The sequence below is a fragment of the Terrapene carolina genome, unplaced genomic scaffold (genome assembly GCF_002925995.2).
Source record: "Terrapene carolina triunguis isolate 2854851 unplaced genomic scaffold, T_m_triunguis-2.0 Scaffold415, whole genome shotgun sequence".
In the NCBI taxonomy this organism is placed as follows: Eukaryota; Metazoa; Chordata; order Testudines; family Emydidae; genus Terrapene; species Terrapene triunguis.
Window position 1 is genome coordinate 1 of NW_020664766.1, and position 7,193 is coordinate 7,193.

General features: G+C 61.5%; 2 long non-coding RNA genes across 2 annotated transcripts; both read right to left on the reverse strand.

The window, feature by feature from the left end:
- Positions 1–4,100: 4,100 nt before the first annotated feature.
- LOC113407808 lies at positions 4,101–5,169 on the reverse strand. Its single transcript, XR_003370112.1, has 3 exons — positions 5,146–5,169; positions 4,863–4,958; positions 4,101–4,155 (listed from the first exon to the last, which is right to left on the reverse strand). It is a non-coding gene; the product is annotated as an uncharacterized LOC113407808 (long non-coding RNA).
- A 1-nt stretch (position 5,170) lies between these two features.
- Positions 5,171–6,062, reverse strand: LOC113407809. Its single transcript, XR_003370113.1, has 3 exons — positions 6,040–6,062; positions 5,676–5,755; positions 5,171–5,251 (listed from the first exon to the last, which is right to left on the reverse strand). It is a non-coding gene; the product is annotated as an uncharacterized LOC113407809 (long non-coding RNA).
- Positions 6,063–7,193: the final 1,131 nt, after the last annotated feature.

The following is a 7,193-nucleotide window of genomic DNA, read 5'->3' on the forward strand; positions in this document are numbered from 1 at the left end:
CTATTTCTCCGGGCCAGAGCCCAATGCCGTCCTGCACCCCAACCCCCTGCTTGCACCCCAACCCTCTGCCACACCTCGCACTCCCTCCTGCACCCCACACAGCAACCCCCTGCCCTGAGCCTCCTGCCTGCACCCCAACCCTCTGCCATACCTCACACTCCCTCCTGCACCCCATACCCCAACTCCCTGCCATGAGCCTCCTGCCTGCACCCAAACTCCCTGCCCTCAGCCTCCTGCCACATCCTTCCTGCACCCCAACTTCCTATCCTGAGCCCCCTTCTGCATCCCCCACCCCTTCTGCACCCCAACCTCCTGCCCTGAGCCCCCTGTCTGAACCCCAACCCTCTGCCACACACCACACTCCCTCCTGCACCCCAACCCCCTGCCCAGAGCCCCCTACTGCACCCCCTGCCTCACCCCTCCAACTCCCTGCCCTGAGCCCCCTGCACCTCAACTCCCGCCCTGAGCCCCTGCCACACCCCTCCTGCCCCCTCTGGGGGCAGGGCTGGGGGCAGCGAGGGGGGGTGTCAGTGATGCGGCCATTGGGCCAATGAACTAGTCCTCGTGCGGCCCTTGGGGTCATCCGAGTTTGAGACCCCTGGTCTAGGCTCACAGGCCCAGCAGCTAAAGCCAAGCCCCCTCAGCAATCAGCTGTCCCAACCAGGCTGCGGGGCCGGCTCCAGGCACCAGCGGAGGAAGCACATGCCTGGGGCGGCATTCCGTCCATTCTTGGGGCAGCACAGGCCAGGCGACTTTTTTGTTTTTTGCACTTCGGCAGTTCGGGTGGTGGCAGTCCGAGCGGCGGCAGTCCGAGCGTTGTTGTTGGTTTTTTTTCTGCTTCGGCAGTTCGGGTGGTGGCAGTCCGAGTGGTTGTAGGGGTTTTTTTGGTTTTCTTTTTGCTCGCTTTGGCAGTCCGAGCGTTGTTGTTGGTTTTTTTGCTTGGGGCGGCAAAAATGGTAGAGCCGGGGCTGCTGGGCTGAGGTCGCTCAAGTGGTCAGCCCCTCAACGCAGTGTATCAGGGGTGGCTCAGGCCTGGGCGGGGCCCAAGCACCCCACAAACAACCAAACTTCCAGGGCGGGCCCTGGCCTGGGTGGAACCCTGGCAGCCAGCAAACAGACAGACTTGACAGGGCTGGCTCTAGTCTGGGCGGGGCCCCGGTGGCCAGTCAACAAAGAGTTTCTGTCCTGGGATAGAGCCTCCTTGCACCATGTAGGGGGTCAGCCACCCAAGGCGCTGGCAGGGGCAGGATTGGTTGCCCCTGCGTCGGCGGGGATCCAGCCGCAACACGCCGACTGAGTCGCGCCGGGCTCTGCAGCCAGCAGCTCCCGGGCTGCCCCTGGGCTACTTCCTGCCTCCCCGGGGTTTGGTACCTGCGGCCTCCAGGCCTCTTCCGGCTCCTTGGGATAAACCGCAGCAGGTACTCCGGGCCAGTCCTCGTCCATGTCTGGGGTTAGGGTTAGGGTTAGGGGCCTCTGGAGAACAGGCGAAATGTCCTCCTCTGTTGCAGGCTGTCCCCCAGCTGTGGTGCAGGGCCGGCCTTTTATGTTTCCGGCTACGCCCCGGTCCTTATGGTGAGGGGGGCGGGGCGATATAGGCTCCGCCCTCCAAGTGGCGTGTAGGGGTTCCCTCACTCTCCCGCTCGGAGGGAGGCCGCTCAGTCGCAACAGAGTCTACCAGAGGCCGCGGTGGGCAGCCAACAGGCGAGGGGGGTGGGGTGATATAGGCTGCGCCCTCCAAGGGGCGTGTAGAGGGGCCCTCGCTCTCCTGCTCGGAGGGAGGCCACTCAGTCTCACTACACTCCCCGTTTAGGGGGAGGAGGAGTTGCTGGTGGCCTTGGAGGCAGAACTCCTGCAGCGCCTCCGGCACTTGGCGCAAGTGCCGGATGATGTGAAGTTGGTTCATTATGTTGGCCGTGACGTCCTCCTGCTGCAAGGGAACGAGGACCTGTCAGAGACTCAGACGCTCCCGTGGAATCAGGGGGAATTAAGGGCACCTGGGACCAGCAGCAATTCCACCCAGCACCCGTGCACCTCTGAGGGATCAAGTCCCCCTCCTGACCCCCAGAATGGAGTCTTGTTGTCCTTTCTAGGGACCTCCAGTGCCAACAACCTCCTTGTAGGGGGAGCTCCTGCCACCTCCCACCCATTGCCCCTGACAGCTGTTCCACCTCCAATCCACAGCTCAAGTTCTCTGACCCCTCTCCTCCACCCCCACCCAGGTTGGGCAGGGAGGGGGCTCTAGCGGGGGGGGGGGGGGGGATTCTGGCAGCAGTGAAGTGGGATGTCGGGAGCTTGAGACCTTTCCCCAAGTCATCCCAGCCACAGATGCTGAAGCCGCAGAATGGCAGCCCTGGTGAATGGGGCAGATCAGCAGCTCCTGCTAACTGAATCCTCCCGTTCTCTCTAGAGCGAGTCCAGCCCTGCCGGCAGCAGGACGAGCTTCCCCTGCCCATGTGCCTCAGAACTGCCCGGTCAGTCGCCATCACCCCTCAGTCCTTGGCCTCCCAGGCTGCCAGTGATGGGAACAACTCTGGGAGGTGGCGCGGGTGACAGGAGAGGCTCGCAGAGGGCACATAGAGGACTCTGCTGCCCTTCCCAAGAACAGAAGTCCGTGCTGAGGCAATGCTTGTCATTCATTAGCCTTGCTAAAGAGCTGGGCTGGAGCTGCTCCGGGGACAAGCTAGCTCCCTCCTGCTCATGGAGGTGAATTCATCTCCCTTCCCAGGAGCAGCTGCTCTCACTCTCATTCCCCACCAGTCGCCTTGCTGCCAGGCCGGCGAATGGCCAGAGGATGGGAATGAGGCCTGGGCCCCGCCCCAATCTCCTGAGTCTAATGCAGCTGCTCACCTTGTTCCCCATCAGCTGCTGGGCTTGCCCCAGGAGGGAGTAAGTAAGGAGCAGCCCAGCCTGGCTGACACGCAGCAGGGGGTCGTGCATGGCCAGCACTGCTGTCTGCAGGAAGAATCTTCTCTGCCCCTCCGAGAAAAATTTGGCAAAAACCTGAAACCAACCAGATGTGAGGCTTCAGCAGATTGCCCCGAACCAGGCTCCAAATCCTGGCCTAGAACGGCAACTCCGTCGCGTGGCTCCAGGAGGCAGCCACCTGCCCTGCAGAGCTGTGCTATCCCCTAGCAGAGTGTCCTTACCTCCCCCACCCTGGCTGTGTTCTTATAGCCGAGGAGCCTGGTGTCCTGGTGCCAGTCCCAGCACCAAAGGTCTTCGACCTCATGGATGTTCAGGTCTGGGAAAGAGAGAGACACATACACATTGGTCATTCTGGTTGCAGGGCTTGTGTCCTTCCAATCCCATTGGTGGCTGCACAGTGGGCAGAGCCCAACAGAACTGCGGGGGTGGTGGAGAACACAGAAAGAGAGAGAGAGACTTATCCGCCAGCCGGGGTCACTCGGAGAAAAATTGGCTGGGGTCCCAGTCTCACTCGTCTAGCGGGTGCCAGTTCCCAGCCGGGTTCCTTACCCCTCTGGCGCAGCAGGAGCTGGTAGAGCCGGTAAACCCCCTCCCTGGCCTGCCGGCTGATGTCCTCGTCTGGGTCACCGACGCACAGAGCCAGCTGTGCCACGTGGTGACCCATCCTGGGGAATTCGGCTGAGTTCTAATGGAAGGGAGAGGGAGAGGGGACTCCATCAGCATTTTCCTGTCAGCTCCCAGTCCCCCCCGGGCCAGGACTCTCCTTCCCCTCTGCAGGAGATGCTAGAGGATAGGAGCTAGAGCTGAATCCTTAATTATCTCTGCCCGCAAGGGAGCCCGGAGAACAGGGATGTGGGCAGAGCCCTCCATGAGGATTTGCTTCCCCAGCTGCTCCAGGATGACAAGAAGGCAAGAACCTGGAGCATGCTCCCCTTAAAAGCGAGAGTCGCCACTTAACCAGGACAAGAAGAACTTGACTCAAGCCAGGCTCATTCTCTGCTCTGACTCTGCCTCCCCAAGAGGACCACTCCTAACCCACAGCCCCTGCAGCAGCAGATCCTCCAGCCCATTGTAGCCAGCCCGCCTACGCCTGGAGTCAGGAAGCTGGGCTCAGAGGCCACTTACGTCAAAGTCAGGGAGGGAGATGACGGACGTGAGCAGGGCCGCGCTGCTCCGGATGGCCCTGGCTCTCTCTTGTGGCACCCTGGACACGGTCCAGTAGTTAATGTGCTGTGGGGAAAGGAGGCAGCTCAGGATTGATGGGGGGGGCATGTGTAGTGCTAATGGCCCCCCCCCCATCCCAAGGGGGCTGAGACATTGCATGCGGTGGGGGTGGAATATCTGATTCATTGACTGCAGAGCTTTAGAAGGGGACTCTTGCCCCCAGGACGATGCTTGTATCCTGCAGGTCACAGCTTGTCATTGTCTCTCTAGATTGGGACAATGCTCGGTGTCGGGGCTGGTCCCATCCTCCCTGAAATGCTGATTCCTGAACAGCTCCCCAGGAAGGAGACAGACCCCCCCCCCGGCTCTCAAGTCCTTGGCTGGGTGAAGGGACTGAGTGTGAGCACAATCCCCCCAGGAATCTCGGGGCCCGTCAGAGACAAGGGCTGATTCTCTGGGGGCCCTCCTGTTTCTCTAGGAACGAGGCTGTGGCTCTTCTCTGAGGACCATCTTCTGGATCTCCCAGGAGGGGTTCAGACTCTCACTCCCCAAGCCAGCCGGGGGCCCTGTGGTTAGTGCTCAACACAAGCAGGCAGAGCTCTGCCTTGAAGTCCCAGCTCCTTCCTCTGTCCTTCAAGGAGGAAAGGCCTGACCCTGCATTGCACTGACTGCCCTGACCAAGGACGGCCACTGGGGGCCCAGCTAGGAGGACAGACTGGAAAATGGATCTAAGAGTTAAGGTAAAATTGCCCCCACCCCCTCATCGGGCTCACCTCCAAGATGTAGTGGAGCTTGTCAGTGTCTGGGGTCTTTGCCAGCAGGTTCCCCAGCATGGCGTCCAGAAGGCCTGGTATGACCCTATGCAGATCCTGCAAAGCAAGGGAGAGCCATGGGTCAGAGTTAGGGAAACTGGGGCTACACCTGCCACAGGATGGGAAGAGGGGTCTCTGGGAAGCACTGGTGAGACCCCCAAACACATATCCTGGCCTCTCTCATTCACATCCCACTGCAGGCAATTAGCAAGGATTCGGGCAGGATAACAGCTGGCTGATCTACCTGGACTTGATTGGTGTCCGTCTGTGTGCCCAGGGTGAAGACTGCGTGCAGGGTGGCTTGGAGGAGGTGGGTCTCCAGCTCCGGCTCCAGGGCAGGTGTCATGGTGCTGGCAAGAGAGAGGAGCCGGTATTAGACTGTGCAGTGCGGGGGTGGGACTGGCACCAACATGGACGTGAAACTGCAGGGAAATAGGCAGAGGCTGGCGAGAATGGAAACTGAGGCACTGAGCCAGGGAATGATAAGGCCAAGGTTTCCCAGACCGACAGTGGCAGGGCAGGAATGGCGCCTGTTCCCTGGACCCTGCTGCCCCTCCTGGATCTGATCCTGGGAGTCAGCCTCTCCCCAAAGCCATTGCAATGTGACTGGAGTGAAAAGAACAGAGCAGCCAGGAGAGGGAGTGACCCTTCCTGCCACCTCTGCCAGAGGAGCCACCCTTGGGAGGTGACCTGGGAGTGGGAGGGGCAGTGACTCCCAGCCACGGGCGTGAGCAGCACCGGGGTTAGGGGAACCGGGCGGGAGGGTCTCGGTACCTGAGGTTGGCCACAGCAATGAGGGAGTTGGCCAGGATGGCGCCGGGTGGAGAGTTAGGAGGAAGCTCCTCAATGAGCTCCTGTGAGACGCAAAGGAGACAAAGGAGCGTGTGAGATTCAGGCCTCACTGACACTCCCCAAGGAGGAGATTACACAGCCAGCAGGATCCCCCCAGCTGCCTCCCGCTCCTCCGATTCCTGCCCACTAGTTCTCCCGTCTCCTCTCCCCAACCTTCAGCCCCAGCAATCCCTGCCCTCAGCTGCCCTCCAGCACCAGCCATCCCTCAACCATCGGCCCGGGGAGACCCCTGCCCCTCCCATATCTCTGTCCACCCTCCAGCTCCCGGGCGCCGTGTCTCACTCACCACAATCCTCTCCGCCACAGCCGCCTTTGAGCAGTGTGGCTCCAATGTGTAGTCCCCTCTCTCCTGGGCAGCAAGGCACGCGGGGTAGATGGCGTGCAGGAACTCGAGCTGCTGCGCCTCGTCCTGCGCCCACCAGGAGTGGGGTTAGGGGAGAGAGAGCCAGTTAGCCAGGGACCTCCCTGCCCCAGCCACACCAGCTGCAGGACTTAGGCCTGAATGGGGGATAGTGGGGACCTGCCTATCGTTCAAATCACCCACGACTCCTCCACAATCAGGGTCAGGAACTGGGACAGTGCCTGTGGGGGGAGGAGACCCCGGCTGGTGTGTGACAAACACCCCCATCTTGGGGGTCCCAGATCATGAAGGAGAAAGGTCCCCATTAGGGCCAAGACCTTCTGCAGGGGGTCAGGATGCTGGGAAGGAGCAGGACAATCTCAGTTGCAGCACAGCTGGGGAACGTTTGTACCTTTTCTCGGGCATGGAGCTGCTCTCGGATGTTCATGAGAGCAGCCTCCTCTGTTACCAAGTCTACCCCTTCTTCTTTCTCCTCATCGTCCTCGGAGTCCCTGGCGGACGCTGCACCAGGGAGAGAAGGGGACAAGGTGACTCCTGCTGCCACTCGGGGGAAGGACAGGGGCATGGTGGGACAATGTGTCCCCTTCCCACCTCCGGGACATAGGGCAGATTGGGCCCCACACTCCCCCCTCTCAGTGATGGCATCAGCCCCCAACTCCTTCAGGAGCCCATAGCAAAGAGACCCTCCCCACTGTCCTGGACTCCCTTGGAGGTGCCTCCCCCCACCCCCGCCCAATGGAGCACCAAGGACCAAAGTGGCAGCATCTAGTGTCCGTGGGGTTCACATGGCTCAGGCCAGACACCTGGGCTGGAGACCCGCCCCCATAGCACTGCTCGAGGGCCTGGGCCCTGGCTGTTCACAGCCCCCTCCTCACCCCTCCCTGAGCCCAGCCTGGCTCCTCACCTGGAAGAAAGCAGAAGCGTCCGTCGGCCAGGCTGCTGTCTGAGTCGCAGGCGCTGCTGCTGTCGGATGGGGAGCGGCCCGAGCTGCTGGGGCTGGCAGAGGGATCCTCCACCTCCTGCCCTGGGGAGGCTGGAAGGTCCTCACTGTCCGAGCAGGGCGATGCCCCCTGTTGGGA